The sequence below is a fragment of the Oncorhynchus mykiss genome, chromosome 12 (assembly GCF_013265735.2).
Source record: "Oncorhynchus mykiss isolate Arlee chromosome 12, USDA_OmykA_1.1, whole genome shotgun sequence".
Lineage (NCBI taxonomy): Eukaryota > Metazoa > Chordata > Actinopteri > Salmoniformes > Salmonidae > Oncorhynchus > Oncorhynchus mykiss.
This window is the reverse complement of record NC_048576.1, coordinates 87,813,351-87,832,645: the sequence shown is the minus strand read 5'-3', so window position 1 is coordinate 87,832,645 and position 19,295 is coordinate 87,813,351. Positions and strand designations below refer to the sequence as shown.

The 19,295-nt window shown below is 45.2% G+C and overlaps 1 protein-coding gene across 6 annotated transcripts in view; it reads right to left on the bottom strand.

Moving 5' to 3' along the window:
- LOC110485252 (G-protein coupled receptor family C group 5 member B-like) overlaps positions 1-19,064 on the bottom strand; it is a 33,315-nt gene extending 14,251 nt beyond the window's left edge. Inside the window, exon 1 of one of the 6 annotated variants that reach the window (XM_036939048.1) lies at positions 17,739-19,064. The gene's annotated coding sequence lies outside the window, so the exon portion shown is untranslated. Of the gene's footprint in view, positions 1-3,820; positions 3,919-16,339; positions 16,434-17,738 lie in introns of those variants that run through there. The other 5 variants (XM_036939049.1, XM_036939054.1, XM_036939052.1 and 2 more) reach the window with 5 other exon arrangements.
- Between the last annotated feature and the right edge of the window lie 231 nt (positions 19,065-19,295).

Here is a 19,295-nt window from a genome sequence, read left to right as displayed (position 1 = left end):
GTTGGCTGACATAACACAGACCCTACACAACCCTTTCACTCTGTTCACACTATCATGCCCACCCAAACCAAACTGACTGGCTGACATAACAACACAGACCCTACACAACCCTTTCACTCTGTTCACACTATCATGCCCACCCAAACCAAACTGACTGGCTGACATATTGTCTTTGCACATTGTCCTTTTTAGCATGGTTCCTGCAACTACAGAATGTTGGATGTGTACACAACCCAGCTCAGTGCAGTTTGGTTAGGCTCAGTAATGGGAAAAGCCCTGTGGTTAGCCTTAATTAGGTCTGGCTCATGGAAATAACCTGGGGTCGCTGATAGTGGTGGTGGGATCCAAAAGAGAAAAATACACCATTTTGGATTCATGAATGTTGGCATTAAACCCCTCCATCAGGGTGTTGGTTCGCTCCAAGGCAGCTTAGACTAATTCAGATTACAGACAGCTTTATGAGTGTGTCGAGGATATCTGGTGCAGCAAGGCTTCCAGCCACTGTCTTTATCTGAGCTATGCTATATCTGAACTATGCTATACCTGAGCTATGCTATATCTGTTCTATGCTATATCCGAGCTATGCTATATCTGTTATATGCTATATTTGAGATATGCTATATCTGTTCTATGCTATATCTGAGCTATGCTATATCTGTTCTATGCTATATCTGAGCTATGCTATATCTGAGCTATGCTATATCTGAGCTATGCTATATCTGTTCTATGCTATATCTGAGCTATGCTATATCTGTTCTATGCTATATCTGAGCTATGCTATATCTGTTTTATGCTATATCTGTTCTATGCTATATCTGTTCTATGCTATATCTGCGCTGTGCTATATCTGTGCTGTGCTATATCTGCGCTATGCTATATCTGTGCTATGCTATATCTGCTTCTAGGTGCCATTAATAGACAGTAACATAATATTTACATCAGTGGCAGTCGGTGCCATTTAAGATTAGGGAGGACAATTTATTGGACTTATTTATATTACAGCATATTGGATGACTGTCATTCATATTCTATTCACCCAGTTCAATGTAACAGCAATAACTTTAGGCTACTAGCCTACATAACTCACATTTTCCCTATACCCATCATGAGGTTGCTACATCCTAGCCTTTGAATGAAAACTTACAATGTAGATGCACAGGTTGATAGACAAATTGGAGTAATCAGGGTGACAGACAGTGACACATTCAATACCACCTTGCGCGCTCTTTCCTGCATCTAGCTGATAAGGGGGGAATCATTCGTCCAAACAGTTACCAACAAAAGTTTCTATTGGACAAATTCCGGTAGGTTTATCCTCATTTCATTCCGTTTTCTTCCATTTAAGAAATGTTTTTCAACAGAATCGGCGGAATGAATACACCCCTGATCACACAGTTCACCTTCATAGCAGCCACATACAAACAGCAACATCACTTGCTTGTTGTTGTATAATTCCTTCTCGCATCAACACGCTCTCCTCCTCTCACCTTTTCCCTTCGTTGTGCACTTCAGTGCACAACACGTCAGCTGTCTGTGGCCAGGCGAAAAAATCTTTCCAAGCTAAACCTTCATACTATATGTTACCATATTAGCTAACATCGTAGGCAACATAGCTACAAGAGCTAACATGTTAGTAAACCCGCTACAATCATGCAGTACAGTGTCCAACAAGACGTTTAGCAGCTACACCGGCGGGCCCTGGTGGCAATACATTAATACAACCGAAAGCTTATCTTGACTTGGATGAGTTCCTATGTTGGATAGCCTTAGCCAGCTAGCTAACATAAATAGTATTCCTCTCTTTGAGCCCGGTGTTTGAGTAGGCTAAATTAGCTAGCTAAGTGAGAAAAAAAATATATATATATAGCTATCTCTCTCTCTGCTGCTTCTCCTTAATTTTTAAAGAAATTAATTTGTTCAAAACTATTGTCTTTCTCTATATTTGGGTCAACTATTGACCACATTATATGCACTGCAGTGCTAGCTAGCTGTAGCTTGTGCTTTCAGTACTAGATTCATTCTAGTACTTATTTGATTTACACTAATGGGAGATTCTGGAGAGGCGCTTGACAGCATTTTACACCACAATCAACAAAACACCAAATGATGGAATTTCTCGTGAAATGGTGTCGCATCCCTCCAATAGAGTTCCAGACACTTGTATAATCTATGCCAAGGTGCATTGAAGTTCTCATGGTGGCCTTATTAAAACACTTAATGTTGGTGTTTCCTTTCTTTGGAAGTTACCTGTAGGTAGAAGTTGTTCCTAACCACCCATTCATGGTTAATGTTATCGTTCATCAATTGGTTAAGGTTAGGAGTGGGAGCTGGGTTAAGGTTAGGAGTGGGAGCTGGGTTAAGGTTAGGAGTGGGAGCTGGGTTAAGGTTAGGAGTGGGAGCTGGGGATACTTCTACCTTGAGCCCTCTCTTGCAGGCAGACACGTTTCAAACCAAGGTCGAGTGTGTGTGTGAGGGACAGGAGGCATGCTTGAGGTAAATCCTGGGCCCACAGGGGTCACTGGGGTCAGGGGTGAGAAGTCATGCCTTGACACCCGACCTGCAGCTCTGACTGATTGGCTTGAGATACAAGTTGCAGCTTAACCACAGATATAGGATCAGATTACCTAACCTCCAATCCTGACCTTAACCATTAGGAGGGTGAGGAATCGCTAGATCAGTGGGCACCTGACCTGTAGCCCTGAGTGTCTGGGCAACAACAGCCCATATGTTTGCCATTGTGTAGGCCTAGTAGGTAGTTCTCCAGCTCACACATTTTGGTTCCCAAAACATTCAGGGAACATTGTTTTTAGGCTGTGGGAATGTTCTATGTTAGCTGGGCTAATGTCCCAAGAGGCATTCCAATCAGAAATGTTAGTTCTCAGAACATTGGGTAAAAATATGTTGGTTGTGGGAATGTTCTGTGTTAGCTGGGCGAATGTCTCAAGAGGGTTCACAGTCATTATTTAAGCAATGCTATTTTTGCATGTTTAAAAACACAGGACTTGTTTACGACTTTGGTGCATTGTGATTTGCCAAGTATGCCCAGGGCTCAGAGAGTACAGGTGAAACCTTAAATCCCGTTATTTTCCACCACTGGTTACCACTGGTTTACATTAACAGCAATCAGCGCTTCCACAAGGATGAGTCAACTAAGCATGGCTTTAACTCTATTCACACGCACACACACACACGTACGCACACGCACACACACACACGCACACGCACATGCAGGCAAACACACACACCCCTAAACACGTTGCTAACTCTACTCATACACACGCATGCATGCGCACACACACGCACATCACTGGCACAAGCACACACAGACAGCTCTGGGTGTTGTGTTCAGTCCTCACACAATGTTTTGTTCTGGCAGAGCCCCTGATAACCATGGTTACGCCCCATCTCTGAAAAGACAGGAGCGAGAGAGGGAGGACAGGACAGAGGGGGTTCACTCATCCCCACACAACCATGCAGACTGCTGTTTCCTCTCCCTCTCTCTCTGGCTCTGCTTTGTGACAGGGAATGAAAACCACATTGTGAGACTGCAGTGTGGAGTACAGACTCAGAACATATAGTAACAGACAGGTAGTGACGCTGAGTTTCTACACACATACAGTACTGGAGAGAGATCAAGAGTGCTACATCACCATGCTCACTCCAGTCATCCATCTATCAATTCATTAATTCACCCGCTCAACCAACCATCTATACAATCAGTATTTCAGTCGCTTCCTCTCTCACTTTCTCAGTCCCTCACTCACCTCCACACTCAGTCCCTCTCTTGTCCGTTCACTCACTCATTCCCACACTTACTTACTTACTCACTCAATCTGGCACAGATGGCTTCCACTCTGTGTAGGGCGACTGTCTGACAGGCTGGAGATGGTACACAGAGTACTGACAGAGACAACCACCCAAACACTCTCCCTCCCTCCCTCCCTCCCTCCCTCCCTCCCTCCCTCCCTCCCTCATATGAGTAATGTGAAGTAGAGCCCCCCAGCCTTCCTTCCTCCATAGCAGAAAAAAACTTTAGTGTCTTCATCCCTTTTATCTCTCTGTCCCCTCTCTATGTCGTCTATTTCCCTCTCTGTCCCCTCTCTATATCTGTCTATTTCCCTCTCTGCCCCCTCTCTATATCTGTCTATTTCCCTCTCTGCCCCCTCTCTATAGCTGTCTATTTCCCTCTCTGCCCCCTCTCTATAGCTGTCTATTTCCCTCTCTGCCCCCTCTCTATATATGTCTATTTCCCTATCTGTCCCCTCTCTATATCTGTCTATTTCCCCCTCTCTATATCCGTCTATTTCCCCCTCTCTGTCCCCTCTCTATATCCATCTATTTCCCCCTCTGTCCCCTCTCTACATCTGTCTATTTCCCTCTCTCTGCCCCTCTCTATATCTGTCTATTTCCCTCTCTCTGCCCCTCTCTATATCCGCCTATTTCCCTCTCTCTGTCCCCTCTCTATATCGGTCTATTTATCTCTCTCTGCCCCTCTCTATATCTGTCTATTTCCCTCTCTCTGCCCCTCTCTATATCCGTCTATTTCCCTCTCTCTGCCCCCTCTCTATATCCGTCTATTTCCCTCTCTGTCCCCTCTCTATATTTGTCTATTTCCCTCTCTCTGTCCCCTCTCTATATCGTCCATTTCCCTCTCTCTGTCCCCTCTCTATATCGTCCATTTCCCTCTCTCTGCCCCCTCTCTATATCGTCCATTTCCCTCTCTCTGTCCCCTCTCTATATCGTCCATTTCCCTCTCTCTGTCCCCTCTCTATATCGTCAATTTCCCTCTCTCTGCCCCCTCTCTATATCGTCCATTTCCCTCTCTCTGTCCCCTCTCTATATCGTCCATTTCCCTCTCTCTGCCCCCTCTCTATATTTGTCTATTTCCCTCTCTCTGCCCCCTCTCTATATCGTCCATTTCCCTCTCTCTGTTCCCTCTCTATATTTGTCTATTTCCCTCTCTCTGTCCCCTCTCTATATCGTCCATTTCCCTCTCTCTGTCCCCTCTCTATATCGTCCATTTCCCTCTCTCTGTCCCTTCTCTATATCGTCCATTTCCCTCTCTCTGCCCCCTCTCTATATCCGTCTATTTCCCTCTCTGTCCCCTCTCTATATTTGTCTATTTCCCTATCTCTGTCCCCTCTCTATATTTGTTTATTTCCCTCTCTATATCGTCCATTTCCCTCTCTCTGCCCCCTCTCTTGCTCTCCTTTAGCTGCCACTCCTCTCTCTATTTCTCTCTCTCCATCCGTCTTGTCTTTCGCTCCCTTTGCCCCCTCTTATCCCTCTGTAGCCATTTCTGTCCTCCCCTCAGTTGAAATCTTCTATTTATGTTGAATCTGCTCCCCCTCCCCTGCTGTAAAGAGAACAGCATTCTCATCTCTCTGCCACATTTGAAGATAGGATGTGAACCATGTGCCTTACCCCCTCCCTGGCACTCTCTCTCTCTTCCTTCCTCCCTCTCAACACCCAACCACACGGTACTGCAAATCCCCTTCCTTACCCTACATCCCTCTCTTTCTTTATTCACTCGCACTACTTCCCTCTTCCCTTTCTCAGCTCTCTCCTTCCCTGTCTCCGTCTTTCACCCAACACCCGATCATATGGTACAGCAAAACCCCTGCCTTAACCCACATCTCTCTCTACCATCCTCCCTCTTTCCTTCCCCTCTTATGCTCCCCATGCGCTCTCTACCTCCTTCTCTCCCTCTTTCTCACCATCTCCTCACGCTCTGTTTGATTTTCTTCTACTCCTCTATCTCTCCCTCTCTCTTATGTAATGGGGAAGGAGGGATCCAGAATCCAGCTATTACCAGTTCTGCTGCACTGCCTGCACTGTCTGCCTGCTTAGGCATCCTAATCCTCCTCACAGTTACAGATATGGAGGCAAGAGCTGCAGCTGAGGGATCTGTGGTACACAGTGTTGTTATGTGTGAATAACAATGACTACTGTTCCCACAATGCATCTCATTCTCTTTACCTCTGCACACTGAATATTTGTTACCCTAAATGTTTAGTGTATGTATGTAGAGATAAGTGTGTGTCAGTTTATAACGCACAGTGTCAAAACACACACAGTGCATTCAGAAAATATTCAGAGCCCTTGACTTTTTCCACATTTTGTTATGTTATAGCCTTTTTCTAAAATGGATAAAATCAATGTTTTTCCTCATCAATCTACACACAATACCCCATAATGACAAACGAAAACATTTACATAAGTATTCAGACCCTTTGCTATGAGACTCAAAATTGAGCTCAGGTGCATCCTGTTTCCATTGATCATCCTTGAGATGTTTCTACAACTTGATTGGAGTACACCTGTGGTAAATTCAATTGATTGGACATGATTTGGAAAGGCACACACCTGTCTACATAAGGTCCCATAGTTGACTGTGCATGTCAGAGCAAAAACCAAGACATGAGGTTGAAGGAATTGTCCGTAGAGCTCCGAGACAGGATTGTGTCAAGGCACAGATCTGGGGAAGCGTACCAAAAATATTCTACAGCATTGAAGGTCCCCAAGAACACAGTGGCCTCCATCATTCTTAAATGGAAGAAGTTTGGAACCACCAAGACTCTTCCTAGAGCTGGTCGCCCAGCCAAACTGAGCAATAGGGGGAGAAGGGCCTTGGTCAGGGAGGTGAAAAGGAACCTGATGGTCACTCTGACAGAGCTCCAGAGTTCCTCTGTGGAGATGGGAGAACCTTCCAGAAGAAGAACCATCTCTGCAGCACTCCACCAATCAGGCCTTTATGGTAGAGTGGCCAGACGGAAGCCACTACTCAGTAAAAGGCACATGACAGCCAGTTTGGCACCTAAAGACTCTCAAACCATGAGAAACTAGATTCTCTGATCTGATGAAACCAAGATTTAAACATGGCACCACCCCTACGGTGAAGCATGGTGGTGGCAGCATCAAGCTGTGGGGATGTTTTTCAGAGGAAGGGACTGGGAGACTAGTCATGATCGAAGGAAAGATGAACGGAGCAAAGTACAGAGAGATCCCGAGCGTTCGGGACCTCAGACTGGGGCGAAGGTTCACCTTCCAACAGGACAACAACCCTAAGCATACTGCCAAGTCAACGCAGATGTGGCTTCTGGACAAGTCTCGTAATGTCCTTGAGTGGCCCAGCCAGAGCCCGGAATTGAACCCGATCGACATCTCTGTAAATATTTGTGCAGCGACGCTCCCCATCCAACCTGACCGCGTTTGAGAGGATCTGCAGAGAAGAATGGGAGAAACTCCCCAAATACAGGTGTGCCAAGCTTGTAGCGTCATAACCAAGAAGACTTGAGGCTGTAATCGCTGCCAAAGATGATTCAATATAGGGTCTGAATACTTATGTAAATGTGATATTTCAATTTTTTGTAATTTTATAAAATTGCAAAAAAAAATGCTTTGTCATTATGGGGTATTGTGGTCTCCCGGGTGGCGCAGTGGTCTAGAGCACTGCATCGCAGCGCTAGCTGTGCCACCAGAGACTCTGGGTTCGCGCCCAGGCTCTGTTGCAGCCGGCCGCGATCGGGAGGTCCGTGGGGCGACGCACAATTGGCCTAGCGTCGTCTGGGTTAGGGTGGGTTTGGCCGGTAGGGATATCCTTGTCTCATCGCCGCACCAGCGACTCCTGTGGCGGGCCGGCTAACCAAGGTGCACGGTGTTCCCTCCGACACATTGGTGCGGCTGGCTTCCGGGTTGGAGGTGCGCTGTGTTAAGAAGCAGTTTCGGAGGACGCATGACTTTCAACCTTCGTCTCTCCCGAGCCCGTACGGGAGTTGTAGCGATGAGACAAGATAGTATTGGATACAATGAAATTGGGGAGAAAAGTTATTTTTTATTTTTTTTAAATACAAAATTATGGGGTATTGTGTGTAGATTGATGAGGGGGGGTGGACTATTTAATCAATTAATCAATAAGGCAAAATGTGGAAAAAGTCAAGGGGTCTGAATACTTTCCAAATGCACTGTATACACTTAGGCTTAGTTCAGACAGCTCAATTTGGATATTTTTTTCCCACTAATTGTTTTTTTTTGACCAATCACATCAGATCTTTTCACATCATGTCTTTTTCAGAGCTGGTTTGATTGGTCAGCTCCCAAAACAAACTGGTCTGCCTGTATAAACGCAGCCTTACTATCTTACTCCCCAATAGCTCTCACTGCACACTGGTTCTACGCATCATTTACACACCAATGCATCATTTACATACATAGTATACAACTTCACATCAATGTTACAATATACTACACTACAATTAATACCAACACATTGCAACTGCATTTATAAGGCCTATAAATAATGCAATTGCTCATGGCTACGACAGCAAGAACCGTCTTCAGTACCTCAAGTCAAAAGCAGAAACCTACAGAGCAATCCTCTACAATTATCGTCCTCTACAATTACCCTAGACAGTGCACTACCAGATGCTGTGTAATTACCATAACCATAATTGGGTAGATGATTACATTTTCTGACTAGGATCTCTCTCAACTCACTCTCCTCTCCTCAGTCTTTTAGCAATTTTGTCATTCATTTGATATGAATAGAGATGATAAATAATCGGTTTTGTGTGTTTGTTTGTGGAGGGGGGGTGTGAGTATGTGCATGCATTTAGATGTGTGTGTATATATATATATATGTATATATGTGTTTCTAAAAACCTGTTTTCACTTTGTCATTATAGGTTATTGTGTGTAGATTGATGAGGAAATGTTTTTATTTCATCCATTTTAGAATGGACGTAACGTAACGTAACAAAATGTGGAAAAAGTCAAGGGGTCTGAATACTTTCCGAATGCTCTGTATATGTGTGTGTATATGTGTGTGCACATGCATGTGTGTGTGTCCTAACCTTAGCCCGTGCAGGGCTCCAGATGTGGAGATAGACAGATGTTGTTGGGGTCAGCAGGTCATTTCCGGGAGATGGACCAAAGCTTGCCTCACATCTGCCTGTTCTGTTCCATGCCACATTAGTCATCATGTCGTAAGGTAGCCATAATAATTCATTACTAATTAGCCTTTTGAAGTACTATCGCTCCCGACCAATGCTGTAATGTCGTCTACAGAATCGGGGAGGGGACTGTGGATCTCTCTCTGTCCGTTCATTCGTACATTAGTCACATGCGATATCTCAGACAGCACAGACCAGATTCGGACTAAACTTGGGTGAACGATGTGTCTTGCCATAGAGATACAGCATTTACTAAATGACACTGATTGGCCCAAGGTCGGGAGCTACAGTAATTAACTGAAATGTATTGTCCCAAGGGGAGGGACGCTGCATCATTTGTAGGGGACGACATCTTAACGTAAATTGATTCCTTTCTGTAATATTTTTGGGGATCAGCAGCAGTACTGTAACGAAGGTGCTTCATTAGGAACAGGGTACTGTTGTTAGCATTGCATCGACCATGAAAGTTGGTGACTAATCGCCATATTGGACGACACTTAAAAATACTCTTTTGGTACGATTCTCTCAATGCATTTAAAGGCATTGGACTTGTGCAAGCATGGCTGGACCAAGTTTCAACAATATTCCTTGACCTGTCTATTTCTTTTAAATCCATGAGGGGGAGTTTACGAGTGTACACTTGGGGAAAAGTGGAAGAATCACAACGCAGCCAGAGCCCAAGGGCAAATGAAGGGGTCAGAGAAGAGATGGAGAGGTCAGGCAAGGATGGGGGCCTTGGGGGGCTTTAATCTGTCTTCAGAAGAGATGCTAGACTGGCAGGACTCCAAACTACATCATCTAACTCTTTTTAAAGACCTGTTTTCTAGACTGGCAGGTTGGCAGGACTCCATACTAGTTATTTTTATACCTGTTTTCTAGACTGGCAGGTTGGCAGGACTCCATACTAGTTATTTTTATACCTGTTTTCTAGACTGGCTGGTTGGCAGGACTCCATACTAGTTATTTTTGAAGACCTGTTTTCTATACTGGCTGGTTGCAGGACTCCATTCTAGTTATTTTTATACCTGCTTTCTAGACTGGCTGGTTGGCAGGACTCCATACTAGTTATTTTTGAAGACCTGTTTTCTAGACTGGCTGGTTGGCAGGACTCCATACTAGTTATTTTTGAAGACCTGTTTTCTAGACTGGCTGGTTGGCAGGACTCCATACTAGTTATTTTTGAAGACCTGTTTTCTAGACTGGCTGGTTGGCAGGACTCCATACTAGTTATTTTTGAAGACCTGTTTTCTAGACTGGCTGGTTGGCAGGACTCCATTCTAGTTATTTTTATACCTGCTTTCTAGACTGGCTGGTTGGCAGGACTCCATACTAGTTATTTTTGAAGACCTGTTTTCTATACTGGCTGGTTGGCAGGACTCCATTCTAGTTATTTTTATACCTGCTTTCTAGACTGGCTGGTTGGCAGGACTCCATACTAGTTATTTTTGAAGACCTGTTTTCTAGACTGGCTGGTTGGCAGGACTCCATACTAGTTATTTTTGAAGACCTGTTTTCTAGACTGGCTGGTTGGCAGGACTCCATACTAGTTATTTTTGAAGACCTGTTTTCTAGACTGGCTGGTTGGCAGGACTCCATACTAGTTATTTTTGAAGACCTGTTTTCTAGACTGGCTGGTTGGCAGGACTCCATTCTAGTTATTTTTGAAGACCTGTTTTCTAGACTGGCTGGTTGGCAGGACTCCATACTAGTTATTTTTATACCTGTTTTCTAGACTGGCTGGTTGGCAGGACTCCATACTAACTCTTTTTATACCTGTTTTCTAGACTGGCTAGTTGGCAGGACTTCATACTAGCTCTTTTTAAAGACTGGCAGGTTGTCAGGACTCCATAGTAGCTTTTTTTAAAGACTGGCACGTTGGCAGGACTCCATACTAGCTCTTTTTAAAGACTGGCAGGTTGGCAGGACTCCATACTAGCTCTTTTTATACCTGTTTTCTAGACTGGCAAGTTGGCAGGACTCCATACTAGTTATTTTTATACCTGTTTTCTAGTCTGGCTGGTTGGCAGGACTCCATACTAGCTCTTTTTAAAGACTGGCACGTTGGCAGGACTCCATACTAGCTCTTTTTAAAGACTGGTAGGTTGGCAGGACTCCATACTAGTTATTTTTGAAGACCTGTTTTCTAGACTGGCAGGTTGGCAGGACTCCATACTAGTTATTTTTGAAGACCTGCTTTCTAGACTGGCTGGTTGGCAGGACTCCATACTAGTTATTTTTGAAGACCTGTTTTCTAGACTGGGTGGTTGGCAGGACTCCATACTAGTTATTTTTGAAGACCTGTTTTCTAGACTGGCTGGTTGGCAGGACTCCATACTAGTTATTTTTGAAGACCTGTTTTCTAGACTGGCTGGTTGGCAGGACTCCATACTAGTTATTTTTGAAGACCTGTTTTCTAGACTGGCTGGTTGGCAGGACTCCATTCTAGTTATTTTTGAAGACCTGTTTTCTAGACTGGCTGGTTGGCAAGACTCCATACTAGTTATTTTTGAAGACCTGTTTTCTAGACTGGCTGGTTGGCAGGACTCCGTTCTAGTTATTTTTGAAGACCTGTTTTCTAGACTGGGTGGTTGGCAGGACTCCATACTAGTTATTTTTGAAGACCTGTTTTCTAGACTGGGTGGTTGGCAGGACTCCATTCTAGTTATTTTTAAAGACCTATTTTCTTTCCTCCATCTCACAATAACACTATGTTCCTTCACTGACGTCATCGGTCTTCCACAGCTGTGTGTCAGATAAATGGAGGGAGTGACAGAGAATAAGATAGAGAAAGACTGAGGAAGAGAGAGGAGACAGGTGGAATAGAGAGAATGAGAGAGGGTTGTGGCAATGAGAGAGAGAAAGAACGAGATAAATAAATGAAGACTATGCCAGAGAGACAGAGAGAGATGGAGATAAATAAATAAAGACTATGCCAGAGAGACAGAGAGAGATGGAGATAAATAAATAAAGACTATGCCAGAGAGACTGATCAGACAGACAAACACACTGATGATCAGACAGACAGACAGACAGACAGGGATAGTTCTGTGCCTCCCTCCATGGTCCCCAGACCTCTCCAGGCATCCCAGGCCTGGATAATTAGTCCTCATTAACATGTGACTGGGTCTCACAGTGTGACCATATGCTAATTGACTTGGCAATTAAGTCAACTTTTTTATGATTAGAGAGAGTCAGAGAGCATGACTGGGTTACATGATAATGATCAGAGAGAGAGTCAGAGAGCATGTCTGGGTTACATGATAATGATCAGAGAGAGAGTCAGAGAGCATGTCTGGGTTACATAATAATGATCAGAGAGAGAGTCAGAGAGCATGTCTGGGTTACATGATCATGATCAGAGAGAGAGTCAGAGAGCATGTCTGGGTTACATGATAATGATCAGAGAGAGAGTCAGAGAGCATGTCTGGGTTACATGATAATGATCAGAGAGAGTCAGAGAGCATGTCTGGGTTACATTATAATGATCAGAGAGAGAGAGAGTCAGAGAGCATGTCTGGGTTACATGATAATGATCAGAGAGAGAGTCAGAGAGCATGTCTGGGTTACGTGATAATGATCAGAGAGAGAGTCAGAGAGCATGTCTGGGTTACATAATAATGATCAGAGAGAGAGTCAGAGAGCATGTCTGGGTTACATTATAATGATCAGAGAGAGAGAGAGTCAGAGAGCATGTCTGGGTTACATTATAATGATCAGAGAGAGAGTCAGAGAGCATGTCTGGGTTACATGATAATGATCAGAGAGAGAGTCAGAGAGCATGTCTGGGTTACGTGATAATGATCAGAGAGAGAGTCAGAGAGCATGTCTGGGTTACATTATAATGATCAGAGAGAGAGTCAGAGAGCATGTCTGGGTTACATTATAATGATCAGAAGAAGAATTAGTGGGGTGGGTTGTGCTGGGGAGTGGAATGGAGAGAAGATGAGAGGAGAGAAACAGAGGAGAGCAGGATGTGCGGAGGAAGCTGTAGCGTGGAAGGGATTGTTGTGTGATTGTTGTGTGATGAGTCAAGCTGTTGCCTCTGAGCACAGACACACGTGCACACAAGAGGAAACTCAGGCGTTGATGAAGATATGACATGCTCATACGTTCTCTCTCTCTTTCTCTGTCTCACACAGCTCTACCAGATATACACATGGTTGGCATAAGGTACATATGGTTGAGAGAGAAGAAGGCCAGAGGGTAAAACATCAGGTGTTCGAGGTTTGAATGATGACTAACTCACTCTGTGTGACACCAAAGACAGGACCTCAGAATAATATTGCATATTTGTATGTAGTCTACTTCTCCTTTGCAGGTCATGTCCAGCATACACTCTTAGAAAAAAGGGTTCCAAAAAGGTTCTTCAGCTGTCCCCATAGGAGAACCCTTTTTGGTTCCAGGTAGAACTATTTTGGGTTCCATGTAGAACCCTCTGTGGAAAAGATTTAACATGGAACCCAAAATGATCTGGAATCATTATTGGGGACTGCCGCAGAAGTGTTTTAGGTTCTAGATAGCACCTTTTTTTCTAAGAGTGTAATCGCCCCTTGTAGGATAAACAAAGAAGACATTTTGAATGGAATTTAAACCGTCCCTGATCTGTTTCATTAAGTACATTCTAGAACACAGAACACACTCAGAGACACCCATGGCATTTCTAACCACATACAATTAGGGATGGGCGATATATCAAATTCATTTTAATTTCTGTTTTTGCACGTTAATTAAAATGCCTGTATCGCAAGAATCTAGTTTTTACTGTTTACATTTTTTTCAGAGCATTTATGTCCGCTTATTCTCATGTTGTCTTTTTGGTCTCGTCTCCTTCTCTCCTTTTGCTGTGACTGTGCACCTTACCGTTTACACACACGCCAAGCCCCTCCCCCACACGCCAAGCCCCTCCCCCACACACAGAGCCCCTCTCATCACACACCAAGCCCCTCCCCAACACACAAAGCCCTTCCCCCACACTCAGAGCCCCTCCCTCCCCCACACACAGAGCCCCTCCCTCCCCCACACACAGAGCCCCTCCCTCCCCCACACTCAGAGCCCCTCCCTCCCCCACACTCAGAGCCCCTCCCTCCCCACACACAGAGCCCCTGCCTCCCCCACACTCAGAGCCCCTCCATCCCCCACACTCAGAGCCCCTCCCCCACACACACAGAGCCCCTCCCCCACACTCAGAGCCCCTCCCTCCCCCACACACAGAGCCTCTCCCCCACACTCAGAGCCCCTCTCTCACCAACACTCAGAGCCACTCCCTCACCCACACACAGAGCCCCTCCCTCACCCACACACAGAGCCCCTCCCTCCCCTACACTCAGAGCCCCTCCCTCCCCCACACACAGAGCCTCTCCCCCACACACAGAGCCCCTCCCTCACCCACACTCAGAGCCCCTCCCTCACCCACACTCAGAGCCCCTCCCTCCCCCACACACAGAGCCCCTCCCTCCCCCACACACAGAGCCCCTCCCTCCCCCACACACAGAGCCCCTCCCTCCCCCACACTCAGAGCCCCTCCCTCCCCCACACACAGAGCCTCTCCCCCACACACAGAGCCTCTCCCCCACACTCAGAGCCCCTCCCTCACCCACACTCAGAGCCCCTCCCTCACCCACACACAGAGCCCCTCCCTCCCCCACACACAGAGCCCCTCCCTCCCCCACACACAGAGCCCCTCCCTCCCCCACACACAGAGCCCCTCCCATCACACACCAAGCCCCTCCCCCACACACAGAGCCCCTCCCTCCCCCACACACAGAGCCCCTCCCTCCCCCACACACAGAGCCCCTGCCACTCACAACTACAAAGATGAGAGATCACTTCTTCCTCTGACAAGCGGTTTCAACCAGCTATTTACATTTCAGGTCTGGTCCAACAGAATGAGACATTGAGACATTATTTTACTGGAATAGAGGAGTTAACCTTTCTAACCATACCCTTTTCATGTCTCAACTCCTCAGATTGTGCGCAGAGCAGACACTACCAAAACAGGAGCATCAATTTGAAGTTACATTTTTAAGTTTAGTTGAATTTATTTGCACAAAGAAAACAAGTGATAAACAACAATACAGATTTCGGTTTGCAGGTGTGTTTGGAAGCCCAAGGGCTTATATAAAAACCACAGCAGAAAATACTATATACAATATATAAGTCCACAGATACAACAGCTTTGTTAAAACAGATAACAAAGCCTACTAATATACAATGCAATGAACATTGATTCTGGAAAATTCATGCTCAGTTTGTCACGCGTGGTGCCACATACCGCTAGCTGCATTTTAGCCAAAGACTGTTGTACTAGCTGTCTATTCTGTGTTTTATAAATGTGCAATAAGCATCAAACATAATTATATAAGGAATTGGCAAATCGCTCTCATTCTGAGACATAAGGTAGGCCACTTGATTCCAACATTTGAACGAAGTGGACTGGCTAACATGCTGCTCAAACAGTTGGAGATGGACAGAAGGGTGTGTTCATAACAATTACACTGTTCTACCTTGTTAGCTAGAAAATAGATCCACGTTGGCTCAAGTTGAAATATAAATATTAACTGGCTACTCACCAACACGTGGGCTTGTGTGTGAGAGATTGTTTCTGAGACCTGTGTTAATGTTCCAGAATGCTGCTACAAGAAGTTCCCTACAAGCATTTCGCTACACTCGCATTAACATCTGCTAACCATGTGTATGTGACCAATACAATCTGATTAGAAGTTGTTCATTATTAGTGAAGGGGCATTCTGCGTGGTTCTGGTTCTGGTTACATTTGTAACAAAAAGGGCACTTTCATAGACAGACTTGAAAGTCAAATCAGTGATTATTGCAAAAAAGCAGGTTAAAATAAAAGCAGGTTCAATAATTAAATGATTAGTGTGTCTTATGGTTGTGGAGGCTTATATTTAGTATACGTATAACTTCATTACCTGAATTCATTAGATTATTGCAGACTGTTTGAAATGCAGTGTGTTTGACCTTTAATTGTACAACAAAGCAAATGTATATATCGTTTTTTTGTTTGTTATATATATGATTTAAAAAAATCTAATATATTGTGAACTGCCCATAAGTTAAAATAAATAAATAAATAGAGATGTGATTTTAGGCCATATCGCCCAGCCCTACATACAATCATCAACATGACTACACCACAGCACCAGAGACCAAGTACGGGTAGGTAGACCAAATAACTCTCTTGTCTGACACCCTTCCCTCACTGCCAATGACACAACAATGGTCAAGTCAAAGAAGGTCATGTCCTGTACATGTATGCTGGAAGAGATCCTCTCCCATGTTCCAGAGCAAAGTTACATTGATTCAGTTGTTATAACCTAGTAATAAGTGCATCATCATTGATGTATGAGCGGTCAGCAGTGGTCACTTACCCAGTATAGTAGAATCGTAGCTCTGGTTAGGTCAGGGTGCTCGCTAGAGGCCAAAAATAATCTGGTCCTAAGTGTTGCTGGCCTTGCCTTTAACTCTTTCACTGACCAAGTCCCTGTTTTAGGCAGATACCTATTTAGGGAATGTTATTTTTACAGAATCAGTAAACCCCCCCCCCCTCCCTTAAACAATACTGACCACATGGGAGGGTCCGGAGGGGTTTCCAGAAAGGATTGTTAGTGGGGGGACCCGGGCCCACCCATTGTTAGGTTGGCGGGGGTGATCTCAATTCCTAAATAAAGAATATAATCTCACCTTGAATGTTTCCAAAAATAGAGAAGGGAGGGTGTTTGAGGATGAGAGAACATCAGTGTTTCCCCTAAGATTTTGTTCAGCAGCTGAGGTTTCTCAGATGATCTGATGTTTTTACTCTGGTGGGGTTTTTTTCAGTGGCTGCAAGATTTGCAGCATATAGGGGAAACATAGAACATCCATGGATATGATTGGAAATGTGCATTTACATGAAATCCCCAAATGGTGTCAACCACCATGGAGACCATGCTGCTCATATTATGCACTGTGAGCTATGACATCAATGGCAGAGCACAGCAGAGGCATCATTCATGTACAATCACTGGGTTGACATATGATTCTGATGTAAACAGTATTGCCGTTTACCCTCACTCAAGCTTAGATGTTGTTATTGATGTTATGCTTGGTCAAGTGGCAGGTGGTCCTTTTCATCAATTACCCTTGAGGTCAAGGCCACTCACTAAGGCATGGCCCTGAGCATCCCATTGGTTCCTGCATGAAATGTGGGTGAAGGAAACTGTCTACCGGTGTACAGCTAGCTACCATTGTCGCCCCGACCCCTTCTTCTGTTGGGTTTATTGGCGGTTGGCATCCAACGTTATTGCGCATTACTGCCACCTACTGTACTGGAATCTCCTAGTTTAAAAAATGGACCAATATAAGTATAATGAGGAGTTCCTGCAGAAGCAGGAATGCCCACATGCAGGAACGCCCCGAATTGCGGCAGCAATTGCACTCTTCTCAATGATAGAGCTTTCCCAACAACGTGCCCAAAGACAAATACCAGACCACCTGGCAAGTTTACACATTAGAACCCCGCATCTGGTGCAGCCACATGACCAGCACTCACACAAGACTGTCAAGGGGGCAACTTCCACCCCTGTGAATGACGAACCCTACAATAGCCAGTGTCCAGTTTAACCTCTAACAATAGTGTCGTGCTAAAACTACCAATTGGCCATTGACTATGATTATATCACGTTCACAGAAAACCATGCACGTATACCAATCGAATCTCTCTCTTGAATCACTCCCCTCCCTCTCTCGTTTATATCGATCGATACTCGAGGGTAAATCGAGGGAACGTACCTTGTGCGACGTAACCAAATCCGATGGAAACGATTGCAGAATGCACGTGTCACTTGTATAGCGGGGATGTATTGGGAAAAAGTCACATTTTAGAGTTGAAGCCCTCCTGCTTCGTTTGCGTTTACACTTTCCACCCACATTCCCACGGCTGTGGATCAGCTCTGCGCCCCCGACCGAATTATTCAACCCTCGAGGTCCTGGGTTAGGAGAGATAAAACTCTGTGTTCAACCCTCTCCCGGGTTAGGAACCAGACAGAGAACACTCTGTATTCAACCGTACTTTTTATCTTCTGGTAACTGTCCCGATTTGACACGCCAGAAGGAAGACGCACTCAGAATGGCAGAATTGGGTTACAGTTGTCGTTTCTCCTAAATCCTTTGTTCAATGGTGCGTTTCCCCAACGAACCCCCTTTTGTGATGAATAAATTAGGAATAATCTAAATAAATAAAAGACACGAATGCAACTTTAATATCCCCACTGTTCACAAAATATCGTGCGTTAAATCCAGACGGATTCCCTGTCACTGCTGCGCACCTTTACACTGTTCACTGCCCGGGTCGAGGCTCAGCTCCCCCTGCTGCACATCTCGTGACTGACTGCATCAACGTGTATGACAGTTTGGAGCTCTGCATAACATGCGTCATTTTAATCCCTCTTTGAACAGCCAGCGAACATGACAGCTCTACGTGGAGCAACGGGAGAAACCACAATCTACTCACTTCACTGCACTCCGTCCTCCCTCTCTCTCTCTCTCTCTCCAGTCCGCTTCTGCTCTGTAGGCAGTCCTATATTCTCCCCTCCAACAAATTGGTGTGCTGACCGCGGGTTTTCCCGTCAATTCCTCTTTAGCACCACGTCCATACACCTTTCACCCAAATCTGTCTATTTGCCGGCGATTCAGTACACTCTATTTCGGATTAAAATTGAAATGATAATCCGTGGTTCATTTATGGTTCTTGGCGTCAAGTTCTTCCCTTCCACATTCGGTCTGTGGTTGGTTCGGAGCTATGAGTATAACGGTGTTGTGATGCTGGTTTCTCCTTCTGCTTGAACACGCGCGTCCTCAGCCCTTCGATTCGATCTATTCAGGGAGGCGTGAAGTGAGTGACACATAACCCGCCCCGTGCCAGATCTGCGCAGCCTACTATGAGCGCAATCAAGCCACTAGGATTGGGGGGTAATCTGTTGTTGTTACCCCTCTACACCGCCTGAAATTGTATCCAACTGCTTCTGCTCGGGATATTGCCTCTTCACCGATATCCCGCGTAACCAGCGGGTTAGTCGGATACCGCTGCTCTGCTTCGGAGGACAATTTGAGTAACAGTCACATTGATTTCTGTCCAGAGAGTCGCGCCTTCTTAATCCTCGTAATCACAGTCTATCTGTCAATATCCCCGTGCCATTGCCACACAGACAGAAGATAATAGAGAAACGCTGCATTCGTTAAAGCATGGAGCCTTTGTTGTCTGCTCTAATGTTCCAATGGGATTGTATTTAATCTGAGATTTGGAGTATTAGTACAGGAAACTCTTTGGCCGTCCCGACCTGGCCCCAG